Here is a 21,176-nt window from a genome sequence, read left to right as displayed (position 1 = left end):
AAAAAAGAGATTTCAATTCACTGCAGATTGCACTTACAAGTTAATTGTATATAATGTGTTGACTCCTCGAGTGAGAGGCAAAGAAAGATAATTTCTAAGGTTTTAGGAAATGATTTTAGCAAAAAAACACACATTTCAGTCATAAATAATTAGCTATACTGCTTTACCTGCGTACAAAGGTTTCAGCAAGTTTTCATCAACACTCTTTAAAGACATTTCCTGCCAATCAACACCAGATTTTGCATAAAAAATACTTTAAAAAAGGCTTCAAAAAAACACATCCTGTAACAACAAAAACATTGTTTGTCCATGCCCTATGAAAGACATAGACAGTGTCTTTTTCACAGTCAGGACCCAGAATATGTGTCAGAACTCATTCACCCTGTATTCACCAACCTGTTCGTTAAGGTCCAACACCCTACACCTGCTGTCTGCAGCTTAAGGCCGTAGCACCAACTCTTCAGAATTCCCTACACATCTCATTACTTTCTCCTGAATCTGTTGAGTCTTTTAAAAAGCTGCTTAAACATTTATGTGTAGACAGGGCTATGGATAATCATGTCCACCCAGTCTACCTATTGATCAAAGTTTTACTGTGCCAATTATTGTTTGGGGTCATAGCAGGATTTTATAATATCTTCCATGAACTTCTGCTTTGGTCCTGTTTTTATTATATACAGTATATGTTGTACTTTGTTGCGACCTTTGTCTGTGGAAAGTGCTATATAAATAAAATGTACTTACTTCTGATGTTACACAATGTGATTAAGTCATTCGTTTCAGCTTTCCAAAACTGGGGGCATAAATAATTTTCGAAAAATGTTACTATGTTGGAATGCTTTTGTCAAGTTTAAGGGAACAGTGTTGAGAGTGTTTGTACCTTAGAACAATAAACATCTGGTTTTAAGGACAATCTTGCATGCTTGAAAAACATTTTTATTTTTTTATTTAAGGTTTATTTTTGGGCTTTTTATGACTTCAGACAGGACAGTGGATAGAGTCAGAAATCAGGGAGAGAGAGACTGAGAGTGGGGAATGACATACAGGACAGGAACCACATGTCAGATTTGAACCCTGGCCGCCTGCTTGGAAGACTACTGTATCATACAGTACATGGGGCACGTGCTAACCCGAGGATACTTGACAAACAAATTTTGATGACATATCCATAACAGCATAAAGACTTCAAGCTGTAGTTTCACATCCTGATGAAATTGTGATTTCAAGTCACATCTGACTTGAAAAAAAGTTATGCACCATTCTTTTTTTTTCAGAGTTTGAAGTTTTTAGCAAAAACCATGAATGCTGCCAAGAGGTGTATGACTATACAGTGCTAAACAATATTTTGATGCTGCTCTGTTTTTAGGGTAACCGGAAATCAATCACATTAAACACAAAGAAGATCACAAGTGCTTCTTAAGCCTTCCTCAACTCGCACAAAACTCCTGAAAAACTTCTCAAGTTTCCGGTTGCATGTGCATTTTCATTCTGACTTTATCTGGAGTTTGTCCTGCCAGCCTCCTAGTGTTTTTTTCTGCAGAAAGTCCGAATGAGCTAATGTGAGTACAGAGCAGGAGAAAATCAGGAGAAATCACCTGGAGCAAGGGGGAGTGGGTGATGACGTTTATATTACCTGTGACTGGTGCATGACCAAAGTCTGAATGCACGGCATGGGATCATTAAAATTCTGCATTATGTTTTATTTTTTCCAGTAAGTTTCTTATTCACTCCTATATATTGGCAAAAATATATATAGCGTAAAGTGGACTCTGTTGCGATATCTGCCACTCCTTTGTCATTCTTTTTATGTAATGTCTATTGTATATAAGACCCTCGCTCCCCCTCCTGTCCAGCAGGAATAGTCTCTTGCTGTGAGGTCCATGTGTTAACAACTAGATCAGGAGGATTTCAGTGGCAGCCCTCCTGCATTTTTTGGGGGGAAATTTCCAGGAGTGCATTATGTGAAAACAGTTTAAGATGTATTTCTAAAACTACTCTAGATCAAAGAACAAGTTTTTGTTTGCCTCATAGTCAAGTAACTCATCCATCAGGCTAAAAATCTTATAAGTTTTAAAGTTTGGAAAGTCAAGCAAGAAAGGAAAAAAAAAGGGAACTTATTTCCTCACTTTTTTTTTGTGTGCCAAGAACAGCTCTATCTTGTCAGCAGACTACTGAGGGAGCCAAACCCTCCTTCACACATTATCTGCCTGTGAACTGTGAGCATAGGGCTGCTGGATGTGTTTGTGTATGTGTGGGCGTGGGTGTCTGAGCCACACTCTCCCTGTGATTTACAGCTCCTCTCACACTCTCCCCTTCTGTCTGCTGGTCAACTGCCACGGTGAAGGCGGCTACAATGGGCCCGGCTACGAAGCATCATAAATCTGGACACTTCCTACCACTGTCTCCCACTTCAAGGGGGAAGCCGGTCCTGTTGCAAACATGATTAACCCCCTTCCTCTCTGTCCACAGCCTCCTGCACACCACCCTCCAACCTCCAGCTGTCCCTCCCCCAACAGGAGGACATGCTGGGGGGAGGGGGGGGGGCATTTTACTATCTCTTTCAAAGACAGGAAAAGATTAAAAAAATGTCACCCATGCGTTGAATTGGACCTATCAAGTCTGTAAGTAAATGATAATGTGAAAACATAATGTAAGTAAACAACAGTTCATTCTAGGAGTTTCATTGGTCCCCCCCCCCTCCACCCCACCCCAATATGCAAAGTATGAAAGCTGACACTTTTTTCTTGAAGTTTCTATGAAAGTGTCTCTCTGCTCCCAATGACAAAGTAAGAAAAAAAAAGTTTTCAAAAGGCTTTCAAACCACAAAAGACTCGTTCAAGATGAGTGAAGCGATAGTCCCAGCATGCCAATTTGCAGCTTAGTAAGGAAGTTTGCTCGGTGCTGGGAGGTTTAGAGACGGAATAGAGACGTGTTGTCATTGAGCTGCCCGAATGCATCTCTGAAATTTCAGATGAAAAAAGGGGAGGGGAGGTGTGCTGTCGGCGAGGAGGGGGTCCTTCAGTGAACTGTGGCACCAGACAAGAACATGAGCTGTCAGCCGAAGCCTCGGCCTCTAGTCTGCTGCCCACAAGAAACACACAGGCTCCAAACACACATAAACACACATTAATAATCACCCACGTGCACACAAGAGGACACACCATGTTGCATATCAATCAGTCCACCCTCCTACTTTGCACACAAGCAAAGCAAAGCACAAGCAGAAGCATGCACGTTCAACTACACACACACACACACACACACACACACACACACACACACACACACATGGGGAGACATAAAAGCCTGCACACACACACACACACACACACACACACACACACACACACACACACACACACATGCTCATTATTCACAGAGAAACACACACAGATGCTTGATCTCCCCGCTGTCAGTCAGACTTTTATGCTGGGTTCCAGCTGAGGACACTGATGTAACATTTTTAGAAAACTTTATAAGACAAATCAAGCCGAGCCAGTCAGAAATATTTTACTGTTGAAGCAGCAAAAAAAAAGACATTGACATCTCATGCTGAGTGCTAAAATGTTCCAAGTTATGTGGCTGGTAAGATTTTTTTTAAATTATTATTGAATTATTATGTTATCAAGCATGGCAGATATTGACCTCTGCAGTATTAATTGGTTGATACACTTCCATTAATTAAACACTTGCATCAGTGGACACGCCCCATCAGGTAAACCTGTGTATCGCTGCCTCTGTGTAGCATGCCGGCTAAATGGAATAGCATTGCTACACTTACACATAAGAGCTAATGCCGAACAAACATCTGACTGGAGTGTTGTGCCCTTGGAATGTGCCCTTAAAGAAAGTGTAGAAACAAGAAAGAAAGAAAAGAAGTTGTTTGAAGTAAAAGGTAAGACGATGTGAAGTAAGATGAGGACAAAGCCATAAAGATAACTTATGTGTTTAATGCTAAATATCAAAACACTCACATGAGAAAGAAAAGGTCTAATATTGTAAATATACTGTATATATTATATAAATGTTCAGAAGGAGTTTACCCGGCAGAGGCTACATATAATGTGTAAGCAACCCTTGATTATGTCAATACTGTTCAATTACAACTCTGTTTTTGCACATTTACATCTATCTCCAGAAAAGTATGTTTTATTTAATCTTTCATATTTAAGACTAGTAATGCTTAGTTAAATCCTGGTTGTAGATATTCTCATTCTTAGTTCTGATATTTTTAGTGCTTATTTACTTTGTATTTAATATTATATTGTATTTATTTGCTAATATTGTGTGTTTGGATAACCTGCTGCTGTAACGCCACAATTTCCCAGTTTGGGATCAATAAAGAAATTCCCTAGCTGGACTCTTCTCCTCTGTAGTCCTCCAATAGAAGAATTAATGATCAAAATCTCTTTAGCCTTTAAGAAAAAGCTAAAGACCCAACTGCACAGACTGTTGGGACTGATGATTATGATATTGATGTTGATGAAGAAACTGAAGATTACTGATGTTGTTTCCTGCTTTCTAGATCAGTGCGTGTGATGTACTTACTTTAATATGTACATCATATACGTGTAAGAATAGTCAACCACGTCTTCATTTGGAACATTTATAGCTTGAGGATAATTGTATTCTCATTGTAAAGCAGCTGTGAAGCTGCAGCTTTGATGGCAGTTCTGTATTCAGGTCTGCTAAATGATGATGTAAGCAGCCTGCATTGACATGGGAAATCCTGTACTTTGTCTCAGGAATATAGTAAATAGCTTTCCATAACATTTTTATGAAGCATTTTAAATGTTAGGATCTTGCAAATGTCCGTTAAAAAACATATACAGAGTTTAATGCTTTAAATATTCTGAGACAGAAGTGTGTCATTTGATGCATTAACTAAGCTCAAAATAACTGCATCAAGGTTAAAATCTGTATGTTTTTAATAGTGCATAGTGTTGTTGACTGTACTCTGTAGACTGTATATAAACATGGACAAAGTCTGAGTGATGTCCAAATGATTTCTGAGGGGCTGTTTGGAAACCCATCTATGGAAGTTGCCATTGTGGAAATAATGACTCTATCACTCTATTAGCTGCTTGATGTGAGATTGGTCACACCCCTACATGTCATTATGAATATCCCTTTACAGTGTATGCTGGGAAATTAGACAAAAATCTATTTTTTGTACCGGGCAGACATTTTAATATGGGGTGTGTATGGGACTTCTGAGTCTTTTGGAGCCAGCCTCAAGTGGAGGATCCAGTAACTGCAGTATGTTGCACTTCGGCATTGGCACTAACCAGAAGTTGCCACTTGCTGTATCAATATTTTTGCATTTGAAAAACATGAACTAAATTGTGTTACATAAAATTGAATGCCTCTTAGGTGTAATGCAAAAATGTGCTACTAATGGTCTCACTGAGAATCAACAGCTTTATTTTCAGTCATACATTGGAGGATTTAGGATTAAATAACAAGGTCGGCTAAAATAAAAGTGCATAAATAAACAAGATCATGTGAAAGCAAATCACAAATGTTGTCGGCACATGTGGCTATATACTCTCCATGGTTAGTGGTTCAATATTATATAATGCACTGGACTGAAATAAACTTAATTATGAAGTGTTATTTGTACTGATGTCAGATCAATATGACCAAATATTACAACAGAGACTTGTGAGTGTGGTTCAGTTGGGTCCGGCATTTCAACACCACATCTAAATCAGCTGCTGAGCCTTCAAGGGATACTTCACCCATTTGCATTAATCTTTGTATCATTAGAAACCTGGTAGTATTTTTGAATGGTCGTGCATCCCGCCCTCATTTTCCCCTGAGATGGGAAATCTTTGTATTTCTGAGTCTGAAAAGGAACTTCAAGTGACGCAAAATTACGATTTTTGAGTCACTGGAAGCTGTTGCGGTTAGCAGGGTGAAACTACAACGCTAGTTCTTCATATTTTCGACCACTGAAGCTACAGACCAATCACAGATCAGTGGGTGGGAACTCACTCCCAGAATCAAAACTTAATGTCCGCCATATTGCTTGGAAGCTACGCTAACAGGCTCTATGGAGAAAGCTGATAATGGAGAAAAAATATAAATATAGCGGCGAGACGGCTGCTGCTGACAGGCCGGTCTTGTGTTCTGGCTGCTGCGACCGCTGGGTGCTGTCTGCCGGGGCCGCCGCTAGCCCGGCCGCTAGCCCGGCCGCTAGCCCGGCCGCTAGCATTCTGGGATTTGGTGTCTTTCATCCACATGAGCCAAAAAGACACTTTCTGCCTTTTCTCGGCCAACTTCAAAATGTATTTCACATTTCTACTACATATATGACCCAATGTCAATACAGATTCATGTTTCAACGGGTGAAGTATCCCTTTAATGACTGTACTTGAGCAAATCCAATATTCCTGGTTTTAAGCCGAAAAAGATATAAATAGCATCCAGAGTAGAAAGTAAACAACCACCACACAGATGCTGAATGCTCAAAGTGACTGTATGTGTCGCAGACATGATGACTAATCCTTGTGTCCTGTTTTCTTTGTAAACAGGTCTCCGTTCGGAGTGCTGTGGGTGGCACCGACATGCTCCTCTGTCGGCTGAGTGCTTGATCAGAAATGATTCAGCTGAGCCTCACCTTCCCCCGGTCTCCGCCACCTTTCCTTCTCTAATAGAAATAACACTGATGTCATAAGCCCATTAGGCTTACAATGATTTACACTAGAAAAGACCTGCGAGGGAGCCGCCACCTGCTCCTGTGCTCTTTTTTTTGCCCCCAATTTCCCTCCCTGCACGCCTACATTTCAAAGCATGATGAGGTCATTAAGTGATTATTACAGTTATACCATCAATGAAGTCCCTGCTGCGGTAGCAACACCTGTTTGATGCATCTACTGGGGTGAAATCAGCAGGCTGACAGCATCTTTTCTTTATTTATTTATTTGGCTAAGGGGATAAAATAAATAAATGATAGAGCAATACTGTTTATGCAAAGCTCATTTCACATGCGTCTTATGCCCTGCCACGCTTTCTTGGCAGTACGCGGCCGAGATTGCGCGGCAAGTGACAGCACAGAGGCTTAATATGACTGATTTCCTCTGTAATGATAATGCGATTGAGCACACTGTTTGTGGCGAGCACAAAGGGGCACACGAATAAGAGGAGGTTTGGAGTTAAAGTGCAGGCGATCAGGAGGACTCTGCGGGCCACCCCGCGGCTCGTACAGTAGATACATTAAAGTGTGTTTTACTTCACAGTCGACTCTGTGTGTGTGCGTGTGTGCGTGTGTCTGTGTGTAGAGGGGATCACACATCATATGGAAATCTTTAGTGGGTGAAGTCAGCTATTGTACTCCAGTGATGTATGAGGGTATCTAATGGATTGCTGTCAACATGTGGTATTTATTGTGTTTTGTGTCAACCTGGCTCTGACTTTTCCATTGTGTGCTTCACACTGCTCTGAACATCTGTTCAGCACACAGTGAGAAGTCCGAACCTTCAAGATAACACTTTGAGAAATCAAAGAATCAGGAGCACAATATTACATTTTTACTTAAAGAAACTGTCACAACTCTCTACATATTTAATAATTCAATGTAGGATATTTGGCTTCTATTACTGTAAGTTAAGTCTAAAGCCCCGTTTCCACCAAGTGGTCTGGTTCATTTCGATTCAGTACTGTAAACTATTGCCGTTTCCACCTTCAAAAGTTGGGAATGGTACCAAAATAAGGAATCTGTGCACCTACTTTTTTGGTACCCTTCTGTTCGGGTGCCAAGGGTACTGATCCGACCCTAAAGGCTCCCCTTTTGTTTACTGTGTCCCATTCTTCTTCTTTGTTGAACTTAATTAACAGCGGGCTACACTGTGTTGGTGCGCTATGATGTCACACTATTACGTAGCTGACGTGGCTATTCTCCATCTGGCTTACACTCCGCTAACCAAATAAAGGTACGGTTGGCTGTAGTACCGAACTGAAGCAAACTGTACTGAACCAAACCGGACCGCTCGGTGGAAACAGGGCTTTACCGCACGCCTAACAAGTTTAGACGTCCCATCACAAGCTGGGTATCGTTTTTCATTATTAGCACCAGTCAGATAGCAGAGATTCATTTCTGATTTTGTGAAAACACATGATACTTTATTCAACTCCTTACTTGAAGAATATACACTTAAATAAATAAATAAAGTCTTAACAAAAACACCTATAGGCTTAACAAAATGTAATATTATCAAGGTTTAAAACAAGACCGCAAATTATGATTTGTTTTTCAGGCCCTTACGGGGGAAGAAGAAGCTTTCAATAGGTTTTAGGTTAAAGCCCCTGTGAAGAGTTTTTAGTTGGTTATGTAACAGACTGAAAAAAATACTGATGCCTCTAAATGACCTACAAAATCAAACTAAAGCATTTATGAGAAGATGAACTGTTTCTATATTTTTAATGTCTGTAACTGCTGCCAGCTGGTTGGGGTCAGAAGAGGTGATTAAAGACGTATACACTGCCTTTGTCTTTCCACAGAAATAATTCAGGTTGGGCGATATGTTTTATGATTAACAGACGGTCTTTGTAGCAGAATACTTTAAACACAAGGGCGTGTTTTCAGATCAGCAATCAAAAATTTTCAATTTGCCCGACTTGTTATTCAACGAGAATGTATGTTAACAGTAATGAAATCCTATTAACATAACGTTTTTTTACTCATTTTTTAAATGTTTTTGTGTCACAGTGTCAGGCTGCTGAAATGGTCTTTAAAGCTGCAGGAAAGAGGTGATCATTTCCTTTGGGGTCTATCCTATAAGAGCAACTAATTTAACATATCAGCTTGTTCCATTACTTTAAATGTTAGCCAGATTATGTTAATTATTGATGACTAATAATTCAAGTTTTCTTTCTAGAAACCTATGTCAGGCCTCTTTAGTGAGATCTTCTTTTTAAGCCATTCAAGTTGTGTTAGGCTGAATCCCAGTCGTCACCCTAAAGACTATAAGCACTGAACCATCACAGGCTTTTATGGCGTCAGGTCTGTAGTACGTTCATGAGTTTGGATGAACTTGAGATGGTTTAAAAAACGAGTAATGGGACACATCATGACATTAAACGCTGCCTGGAAATAAGGAAGTAACCCCACTTCCTGTATGTATTTGTATTTCTTTCATTACAGTGTTTATATATTTCAGCAGACTTTCTAAAGTCAGTAAAAGAAACATAAATATGAATGGTTTGTGAATGTTTGTCTGAAAAACACAAACTAATCTTAGAAAGTTCAATAAAAAAGCCAAAAGTAATAAACATGGCTATTTTCACTTTTTCACTAACTTATTCAACTTTTTCCATCACATTCATACTTGCTTTGATTTTTCTTTTTCAAACTTTATTGAATACTGCTTCATTCTACAAAAATTGTAGAGGTTAATTTTGGAGAATGACATGCAGGAAAGGAGCCAGAGGTCGGATTTGAACCCGGGCCGCCCACTTGGAGGACTATAGCGTCATTACATGGAGCATTGTACAAACATTTTCTTACATTAAGCGGGGGGCTGGATGATCGTGTCCTTCTTGTCTCCAAGTTTGCGAGGAACTCTGGGTAAATCACAAAGGAAAGTCTGCACATATGTGGACTCACAGAAAGTAAGTTATTTGCTGTTGAGAAGTTCAAATGGGAGCCCTCATGCATAGCTTGTATAGCACTTTTCCAGTTTACACAGGACTACAAAAAAAACGTTGTTTTTTTTTCCACCACAGGTCTCACCTACTCATTCTCACCAATACATTATTAGCAGAGGCTGATACGTAATAAATGAATCTATTCATACACATTCACACAACTGTAACAAAGCAGCTCAAGCAATTCGAGGTTAAGTGTCTTGCTCAAGGACACATCGGACATGTGGCTGCAGGAGCTGGGAATCGAACCCCCGGCCTTCCCGCAGAGAGATGACCCACTCTACCACTGATCCACACCTTCCCCTAAGCACTAAGAACTCACACACTTTCCAGGAACATGTCTCAGGTTTTGGACTTCAGCTGTGGACAGCATGCTATGATTGGTCAGGGTGTAACTTGTTGTGTGACTTGGCTCAGCTAAGGAAGGGGAGGAACTTACTGCAATATAATGATCAAGTCTCTGATTATTTCAAAGAAGTTAGATAATGACATGTTCTGACCTTTGAAAGTTATTAGCTCTCTGAAACTTGTCTTGCATCCCGAGGTGTAGATTGTTTTTAAAAAACAAGGAAAGCACAAAATTTAACTTACGAGTATGGAATATTAAAAGACACTGGTCAAATATGTATAAAACACACAGAAAAGAAAATAGGCCATAGCATGCATGATTATTGATACTGGATTTAGAATTTACATAAGAGCACCCATCAACTCCACTTCCCATGCCAAAGTGTTTTTTTAATTCAGCATCAGTAAATTTGCTTATAAAGAGGTGCATTAAATGAATATCAAAAAGGGGCTGTGTATGGCATCTCGCTGAGGATCTGGGCAGAACCTCGACATCAAAGCGTGATCACCCATCACACGTCTACATGTCGGACAGATACCTCCAGACTGACAGAGCTGCTGTCATTTACATAGCACACAGCAGAGAGACCGAATCAAAAGGCAGAGACATCAAAAACCTGCCAAGAATTTTTTTTTTCTCCCCCCTCATCATTTTCATTTCTGCCTTTCCAACTCTCTCCCCCCCCCCCCCCCCTCAAACCCCTAATCATCAGCAGAGCGGATTAGCATGTCACTGCTGGGTATCCCATTCTCCTTTAGAGGGGCCCCATACTTTCCTCCCCCCTTTCTCTCCCTTTTTTGCTCTTTTTCTGGGGAATCTGCCATTTCATCAGAGCGTGCAGGAGTCACCAGTCGGCTAACTTCATTGTACGAATGGGGTCAGGGGCAGGTCAGCTCCCAGGATTCTCTAGAAAGGAAAGACCATGGCCTGGCTTTGCCCCGCGGTATGAACACCCTCATCTCCTCTGGCCTTTCCTCGTTTTCTGCTTCCCCCTAAGGACCACAGATGCACTTGGGGTCAACGGCCTATTTCAGGGGACACTTGGCTCTCCACATGGGGTGAGATATTCTTTACAGGATCCCCTGTCATCTGGACAGTGACTAATGAAGCCAACTCGCTGACAAGTACTGATGAGCAGCCCCAGGCTGGTCCATTGATGCTAATGATACCGACTGTGGCTCCGACTCTGCAGCTCCTGCGTTGGCATGTTTCTAATGTGAGTCTCATCACTTTTAGGTTCTCAGGCCACAAACACGTCAGCTTCTGTTTATTAGTAAAGCTCAGGTTCATGCAGTCACCAGCAGCAAGTAAGTGCCTCTACAGTAAAAAGAAAAAACCTGGGTACTCATCGCCTGGCACCTCATTGGCATCCACACAAAGGAGGCTGATGAATGGGCCTTAAAGGCTGATAAAACATTAACATGGACAGTTGGTCCAATGGGAGGAGCAGCACAGATTAAAAGATGACTCAGTTTTTGTGAGGCAAATATCATCCTTGGGGAATTTTCAATACAGGACAAAAAAAGGCAATAGAACAGAGCTTTGGAAAACAACGAGACATGTGGCCACGCAAAATGAATAATGTAGAGAAAAATAAACAGAATGGAAAAACCTGTGGCACCAGGTTTGGGTTTTCAGAGATGCAAAGCTGGACACAGAGCAGTGCTGTTCCACTTCTGGTGCAAAGTAAACCGGGGTAGAAACATTCATAATTCACAAGCTCCATGCATGAATTATGTAATGTGATAGGTCATTCCTGAGACTTTATTCAGGACTTTTAATAGAAAGCAAATAAGGGCTGCCAGAGGACATAGACGTCCATGGTTGAGAAAATATATCCATTTAGAGTCCATGTGTGGTGTGTGAGCCACTCACTTTCTCCAGAATATTGACATATTTTTCTTCAGGCATTCTTTGTTCTGACATATTTGCCCCCTGTTGTTTACCTTTTTAGGGCATTTTAACAGTAATAAAGTTAAGAAAAATAAAAAAATATCAAGACTTTTTTTTATCAGACATTGAGTTAATTTGGCCCTTATTTGACAAAATACTAAACTTAAAGGCCCTCTGAGGAATTTTCAGTTGTTTCAATTTTAGCAAACCCCCTTTGACCCTTTATTTTGTCATGTACATGTGACAGTAGTGGCTTCTTTTAACAGACAAAAATATCACTCATTCAGAATACATGCCATTAAAAATATGAAAAAAGTTCATTTTTCTCAGCAGCGTGCTCAGCTGCCCACCCTGCTCAGCAGTTTACTACATAAAAAAAAAAACTTCCTACGATGAATGAGATGCGTGAGTCCCGCTGGTTGTGTTGTTTTTGGAGCTGTGTTTACATCAGATTTACATGGTTGGGACAGCTGACTCCTCCCCTTGTGTATAGAAGAGAAGAAAAACTAGAGAAAAGAAGAATAACATACTCGCTGCTTTTTTGGATGTCATGTAAGCTTTTTTTTTGTTACGTGCTGATGTTTAACTACGAGCTAACTAAAGTGTGCTAACATTAGCCTGCTAGCACAACCAGGCAGGCCACAGGCAATTGCAGCTCCATCAAAGGACAATTGTGTCAGCCGCCTGCGCTTGATTCCTATGGGAAAGGGGTTGGAGGAGAGCGGATTCTTCAGCATGGCGGAGTTGCGACCAAACAGAGGTTTTGATCTGGTTTAATGCTAGTGCTCAAGGGGTGACATCTGGACATCTGACATTGGATCAGAAAGTCGCACATTCTTCCTTTAAAGACATCCAGCTGTCCTCAGGGAAATTGGACGGTTAACTCTAAGAGAATGCTCTTTGGAAATGTATAATTGAACATAAAAGCGTGTCAGGGACATAATTGGAATTTCACTCTGTTACATTCAGCACACTCTGAATCTGTGTGTCATATTTTCAAGACAAGCTAAATGCAGACACAGCTTGGTTACAGAGATAAATGACTGTATGTAGCTTAAAGAGGAAAACAGGCATGTATCAAATGCATCTATTTAACTGCATAAAGCAAATCTTTAGGATGTAATCTTACTTGCTTTAACCTCCTGCAGACAATTCAGAATGTTTTTTTTTTTTATAAATGAAGCTTGTTACCACACCAGGAAATGTAATTATTTTTGGTAATTGTTGCCTTGATTGGATAAGGACAGCTGAAGAGAGACAGGACATGTTGGGAGTGGAGGAGGGGATCGGACCTCATCCCTTGCTGTGATGAGGACTTTTGCCCCCGTACATGGGGTGCACAACATAACCGCTACAGGCTATCCTGCACCCCCTTACAGCAGTTATTCATTTTATAACTGTTGCACAAGTAACAATTGTAGCAGCAGTCATTTAAGGACAACATGAAAATAGAAATCATAGAGGTATCCAGTGCACACAGGTGCATCTTCAAATGATTTCACATCGAAAAGTTATCTGCTAATCACTCTGAAGCATGGGAATAAAAATGACAAATAGTCTTTCAGAAGCTCTCAGAGAGAAGTCATAATTGAACCATCTGCACTCACTTTGCTGTACATATTTCAACAGTTATGGTCTAACAGTGTCTTCTGTGAAAAAAAGTATCCTTCCCCCTGTTTCTATTCTTCTTACTGTTTTCTCATAATGTGATTTATCAGGGCTGGGATTTCAGTCCTAAGTGTTTTTCCACCTCTTTTTATTCTTTAATGTGCAGGGTTCTAAATATATCCAGTTTCCTAAAGAGGGTAAGAAAAAGAAAAGCCAACTCTTTCTCCCCCCCTTCTCTAAACCTGAAGCGCTTATAGCTCCACACCAAGGATGAGAGAGAATATTTAATTTTAACACATGGAGAAAAAAAAAAGAATGTGTCAGGGAGGCCACAGCTCGCTGCTGTTTCTCTCGTGCTCGCCCGCTGTGAGCACATGGGAGGGAGCTGGACTTCGTTTATTCTGTTTTTTTTTCACTTGTCTGGAAACAATGGATACTGCGGGGTTGGAGTTCTTTGGAGTCTTCTTTGCTATACAAACAAATGTATTTGCTTGCGTAATTTATTCCCACTTTCCCTGTTACACTCCCTACATATGCTAGATGTTAACCAGCCACAGGAGGCTGGTGCACATACATGCACTGTATGTGCTGCAAAATGTTTGTGCATTATCAGATGTATGGATTAATTGCAGCAATGATTGCAGTCATTTTCTTTATCTACTTTCTATAAATGGATGATGACTCAAACCACTGGAAGCCTAAGGCAAGCCTCCACATCCCCACATCCACCCATTTCCTCCTACATATACAGTATGGGGGTATGTACATCCCCATTTCTTTCAGCGGAATGGTTCTATGTGGTAAAAAGATATGTTATTTTGCATCTGATGTTAAACCTAGGTACCTGCTTTTACTTATCTTATCACCTCCTGCCCTGTAAATATTTGTATTTTCCAAGGGATTCTGCAGAAATAAAAAGATGCACTTTTTCAAATCAGGCTCTCTTTGTTCTCGTGTCTTGAAAGAATGGTGGGAAATGGTGGAAAAAAAGGAGCTTAGCCATAATACAGAGGAACAATAACGTATGCACAAGGACTTTTGGACAAAAAACTAATCATGTTTTCCACAGTGGGATGGAGAGTAGAACCGCTTGACAGAATTTTAACTCGTTTTCCTTTTTTTTTTTCCTCTCCTCCTCCTCCCCTTCCTCAGAATGCTGTGCTTCAGTGTGGGGGCGAACAGAGAAACAGACCCTATGGGATTGCCCTATTTAAATTCCTATACAGTTTGATTTGGGCCTTTTGTCTGTCACTGCACAGTGTCTGCTCATTGTTGGCATGTAACATCCTATAGAACCCAAGTTTCATTGAAAATGAGCAGCGTCGCAGAGAGATAGAGAACCCTTCTCTGTCCATTTTTTCTGCAAAGCTGACAACCCTGAAAATCACACGTCGAACATATGGAAAATTCCTCCAAAGTGTGGCAGAAGACATATAAATGGCCAGTGAGCCTGCAGCGATGAATAGGGCACAGAACAGGCAGTGTGTGCAGAGAGGGAGGCCTCACGAAGCAACGCAGTGTCTCAGGCTCATAAAAAAAGCACTTGTGAGCTTTAAGAGCTCTTGTTACATGCAATACAGTATACATACATCTACTGCTACAAAATGAACAGAGGGAGGAAAAATGTGGAGGAGTGGAAGTAGCATTTATCATTGGGTTGTTTCTCTGTTGTAATCAAGAAAATAGTTATCTAGGTTTCCTGCTTTTGACTTGTTTCCAAGTTTTTATTTTTAAGAAAAGAACCATGATCTTAAATACACCAGGTTTTTGAAACAATGGCCAGCTGCTTTTTTTAAAAGTAGTACTTTATGCAGAAATAAGACATTTTCTAACAGTTTTAGAAGGTCATGAAGTTCTAAAAAACACATATTTGCTTGCTAGATCTTCTGAAAAGGGAATATTTTCTGCTTTTATTAATGCAGAAATACCTAAATATCTTTTGTTTTTTGACTATGAGTTGAATAACAAGAGATGAAAAATACATTTGGAAGTCAGGTAAGAAGTGTTACAATCTTGTGGCATTCTTCTACATAAACAATTAATACGCTGACAGGTTATTAGTAAGAAAAATAGTCAGTTGCAGTTCCTACATGAGACACGCAATTCACCCTGTAATAGATATCGCAGGGCAGGTAATCGAAGCCCAGATACATCCATCATATCCATTTTCTGCCTCTATTATCTAATTAAAGACTGATATGTTATGCAGAGGGGGAAGGGGGGGGGGGCGTTCATGTTGTGTTTGAAAAGCGGAGACAACAGCAGAGCCCCGTCCGTCCTCACAAGCCTCAGTCCCAGCACAGTAGGAAACTACAACAACGAGAAAATGTCAGCGGCTTCGTGCATAATTACAGCCGAGATGAATGGCTAAGTCCTGTCTGCGCCCAACTGCTCGCGCCCATTTCTCTTTCTGATGAATGAGGAGAGAGACAGCACCCTGTCATCTACCGCGTCGCTACTGGCGGCAACAGTAAATCTCCCGCTCAAAGTCACCCTCGCCTCGAGATGACAAGAGGAGGAGTGTGGCTGGATAGGTTTAACCCCCAAACACATAGACACACAACCTACACTGCTGTAGATTCTACCACATGGGGTAATACAGCCCTGGGATATTTGTCAAGCTTACCTATTATCTATGGTTCTTCTGAGTAAATAGTTAAAACAGTGCAAAACTAAGCTCCTAGTTTAGCAAGTATCTCTCCCTCATAAAGATGGCACAAAACACCCCAGGCGGACATGTAAGTTCTTCAGGACTGTCTGCTGCTAACAAATGTTCAAGGTAGCAAAATTAAAATATGGTCGCTGTTTCTTGTTTTTTCATTGTTGCTGCCTTGAATCCACTTGAATGTAATGCATATCACAGGATAAACAGTGATCACAGAGTGGATCAAGACCAAGACTCCCATCCTCGGCCTTGTGATTTCAACTCTCTCCTCTCCACATTTCAAGTCTCACCTATGCTGTCAAAGCAAAAGGCTTAAAAATAACCTTGAAAAAAAAAGGTGATAAAACCATTAAAAAGTTAATTATCAGACTGTTTAAACGTGGACGAAGTCTCAGAGATGTCACCTATTGGTTTCTAAAGATAGACTATTGAGGCCCAATGGTGGTGGTTGCCATATTGGAAAAATGTGTCTCAAACTACATCCAGTCAACCTAGTGAGAGAAAAGGAGCTGGAGCTTAGGCTGGCCTTAAGCATCCTGGCAAACAGCTACAACAGTTCCTGCCAGGATGCCATGAAAAGGAGCCACACATTATACATTTTGGTTTCAAAGATTTTACAGCAATTACAAGTGGGAACTTAATTAGCTCAATCAATATTTGATTGTACAAACAATACCATGTAGACAAGATTTTTGTCAAGCTTCTCCAATGGTTGTAGAAAGCTGATTCAATTCACTCCCAAACCTTGAATTCAAAAACCAGATGATCAAACAAGCTTAGCGGCAATACAGCTGCATGTGAACCCAAGCAAAAGAGGGAAGTAGACCCCAACAAGCACAGTTTTCCAAGAGAGCTAAAGGCATGCTTACACATTTTTCCAGTTATTGAAAATGACAATTTACTGAATATTCTGTAAGCCATAGCTGTCTCTGTGTTTGGTGTAAACCGATAGTTACGGCTAATATGTGTGCAGTCAGTACGTCGTCTTGCCAGCAGTCAAATTCATATGAATAAAATGAGGGTGAAATTTGCTGCACTCTAATTATAGCCAAAACATAGTGCCAGTAATGACATGTCTGCTAATCTGAGAGAGCTTCATTAGCACCACTTTAGTCACCAATTGAACCAATTGTCAACTACAAAATGATCCTCTTTGAATCAAGTGTCTCAATGAAGGGGGTTATCGAGAAGATGGAAGAAAACCCCAGCCTGACCCAGATCCAGAGCAGTGTCCTCCCTCACATGGGTCTCTTTGAAGGCTCCATCTCTCTCTCTCTCCTGGTGCTCTCTCATTTGATCACTGAGTTCTGTTTTCGCCTCTGAAATCCCCTTTGATAGCTGTTTGTTCTGTGTGGCTTAGACTAAGGAAGAACTCTGAGTATGAAGGAGGCAGGGCATTGAAGAGTGGAAATCTTTTATGTGGCTGTATATCTCTGACTGTGACCCCAAGGGCGACTCAGATATTCCGTGGATGTTTTTGTTGTGGAAATTGCTGTGTGAAAAGGTTGCATAGAAGGGTTACTGCAATGGGTTTTTGTTGGTGTTTTGTTTTTCTGTAGCTTTGGGTTGTTCTTCTCCTCCAGTTCATTTTCCTCATCCTACATCCCACAAACTCAAAAGAGACTCCTCACCCACCTCTTTCTCTCTCCCCTTCTCGCGTCGTCTTTGCTTCACTTTGCAGGAAATAACCTTCTATTGCCTTTTCCGGTCCCAGAGGACTGAGAGATAACATCCCTCCTCGGTCTAGAGGGTTCTGTGAAGATAGCGTAACAGTCTTCTTTCACAGTCACAGCTCCAGGCTCTGTGAGGAAGCCTCTCTCTGCCCATCCTCCCCTCACTCCTTTTTTCCTCCTCCTTCCCCTCCTCCCCTCTTTCCCTCTTTCTAACTTTCTCTTTGCCAGGTCGGAACAGATTTCAACAAGGTGGGGATGGTTCAGAGGGAGGAGACATCACTGAACAAGATGGTTCAAGTTGGGACTGCCGCTTTCAAAATCACTGTCACATTGTGATGTTTTCCAAACTGGCTTTTTAAAAACTGATAACACAGGAAATTATTATAATATTTTGTCGCCATTTTTCATGAAAGAGAAAGTAAATCAAGTTAATAATATCTACAAACCATTTGTTCAAGCTAGTTGCTAAAATGAGCAAGGCTGAAAGGATAATCTGTTGACTGGTCTGTTAATATGGCCCTGTCTGAAATCCTGTTTACACAGCCTGTTCAATGGGGGAAATGTTGAACTTTTATTCTATATGGTTGACCCACCAGCAGTTAATGGCTGAATCAAAAAACAACAATGTGAGCGCCAAAATTTCCACAACTGGCAAAGTCCAATATTAAGGAGACACACAGGTCTGGGGGCTCCTTAAAACCCAAGCAAAAGAAGCAATGGCTAAATAACAGGAGGAAACAGATTGTTGCTATTCATTTGAAAGCACTTCACCAAAGCTGTTTGTGTTTCTGGACACAGGGTTGCTCACATAACGCAAGCATGCTGTGGAACTTTTAGTTCAGCCACACACACAAAAAAGAAAGCCAGTATAATGGGTGGTTACACTATTCTGCTCGCACCATTTTCTTCACACATTAACACACTGATGGCAGAGGCTGCTATGTACAGTGGCCATCAGTATAAACTAATCCCTTCATACACATTCATACACCGCCAACGAAGCAGCTGGAGAAATTTGAGCTTAAGTGTCTTGCCCAAGGACACATTGGATATCGTGCTGCAGGAGCTGGGGATCGAACCCCCGACATTCCTATATGACAAGATTCCTGACTCTACCACTGAGCCACAGCTGTCCATATGCATGTCAGAACTTAAGCAGGCTTAGAGGCCGGGTTGCTAACACCTCTTTAGGAGCTTTGTCTAAACCCTCCCCTGCCCTTCAGGGCTCCTTCTACCCACCCCAACTCCCTCATGTCTCATCTAGAGGGACTTTACATGATCATATTGAATGTAATAAACAAACATGGAAACACCAGGAACTCTCTGAGTTGTCACCGATACTTAAAAGCTTCATGAATATATACTCTGGTTTATCCTCTTGCTTCACCTGAAGTCTTTCTCGTTGCAGCCTTCTCTTCTACATGCATACACTCTCAGTTTGTGAGGCAGCTGTGGTTGTAAACAGAGATAAAGCAGCGACAGTGATAGTGACTTTCAGCACTGAAGCAGTTTTATAGCGTTGCTGAAAAGGTCCAGTTAGAGATGAGGGCACATGGGGGCTCTGCGCAGACCGGACTCGATCTGTGTGTGGCATGTGTAGCATGTGTGTGTGTACTGTATGTAAGTTTCAGTAGCTCTGTGGGCTGAAGCGGATAGGCCACGGTGTTTATTTAACCTTATCAGGGGTTGTCATCCACTCAGGTCGGCGTAGAGTGGATTTCAAAAAGGAAACTCCATTTATTACCATCATGTGAAGCTCACTTCCCCCCAGAAATGAGCCCATGGTGCTATGAAAACAACCACTCATATGCAGTGTTATTGGACACACTTCAAGCCGGCTCTGGTTATGTAACTGTGACTTATCTTAAACTCTGTGCGCAGACGTTTAAGTGGTCAAATGTGCACAAGCCTGGATAAGACTGAAGAAAGAATGTAAAACAGTTTTATTTAAAAAAAAAATGTGAATGAATTGAGATCCTTGTTTAAATCTTCGTCCATCATACAAGTGTCTGTTTTGGGCTGGAAAACTCATTTTGCAGCTGACAAATCACATGAGGGAAACTCTCCGTCTTTTCCCTGAAAGGATTTATGGTCCGAGAGAATGATTAAGAGGCAGTGACCTGTTTGTTTGACCTCCATTCATCTTCCTTGCTGTTTTAATGATTCCAACTCATAATTCAAACACGTGGCACTGCCGCCTCAAACAATAATCAGGGACCCTCGCCCAAAGAAGTCGGTGACTAGGATGCAGGAAAAACAAGACCCCACTCCTGGGATGTAGACAGATGGAAAAGTCGACACAACACAATGATAACAGAGGTTTCTTTTTAGAGAATACTTTTGTCTGTCATTAAACTGTATCATCCATGGGGGAGGTGAAATTGTGACATGGAGAGCAGGGATATTATTTGTCATCAGATAATTCATGAAAACAGTCAACTTTTACATTTTTGTCTTTGAGTATGAGTAGTTAAATTAGAGATCTAAATGCATCACACATGTGTACCAAACGACATAGGAAAAGACCAGGCCTGTCAGCATTAAACAGTTAACAGCAGATTTGTTGAATCTTGATTAATTGAATGCTATTTTGTCCCTTTCGGAGCACAGTGGCTAAGCCTCCACAGTGTCTTCCTGTTGTCATAGTGATGGAAAAGGACAACACTGAACTCTCAGACCGCTCAGTTGATGATTTAAAAGTAATATCCACCTCATGACAACAAACATTTCACCATTTTAACATTCCTCTTAGCCGTTTTCATTTCGTTTTTGATGAGTTCCTTTCCGTGGTTAATTTAATGTCGTAACAGCTTGAATTCAAACAGAAGTTAAAATAACTCTCAGCTTAAGTACAGCAATTCAAAATATAATCCTAACAATTTTCTTTTCATGAATGCGGAAAAATTGAATTTCAAACATTCGATTAAAAATGTGATTAATCAGGATTAACTTTGGATATGTAGTGATAAACCTGGCTAAAAAATATATGTTTTAACAGCCCTTGAAAGGATTATAACTGGCTTTTATTGATGCACGTTTTTATGAATGTAGAATGTATTTCACTTGAATTATTTTTGCCAGAAAATCTCGTACAGTGCCGAAAAACTTCACTTTATTAAAGCTCCTCTGAGGAGTTTATAGCTAGTTATGAAACAGACGGACATTAATATTGATGTCTCTTTATGAGCTTCAAAAGCAAACAAGACTGTCAGCGACAAGATTGGCTATTTATATAAATGATTATTATTATTATTGTTTTTTTTTAAAGATTTATTTTTGGGCATTTTGTGCATTTAATGGAGAGATAGGACAGTGGACAGAGTCGGAAATCAGGAAGAGA

Source organism: Labrus bergylta, chromosome 17 (genome assembly GCF_963930695.1).
Source record: "Labrus bergylta chromosome 17, fLabBer1.1, whole genome shotgun sequence".
In the NCBI taxonomy this organism is placed as follows: domain Eukaryota; kingdom Metazoa; phylum Chordata; class Actinopteri; order Labriformes; family Labridae; genus Labrus; species Labrus bergylta.
Note: the sequence above shows the minus strand (reverse complement) of the source record.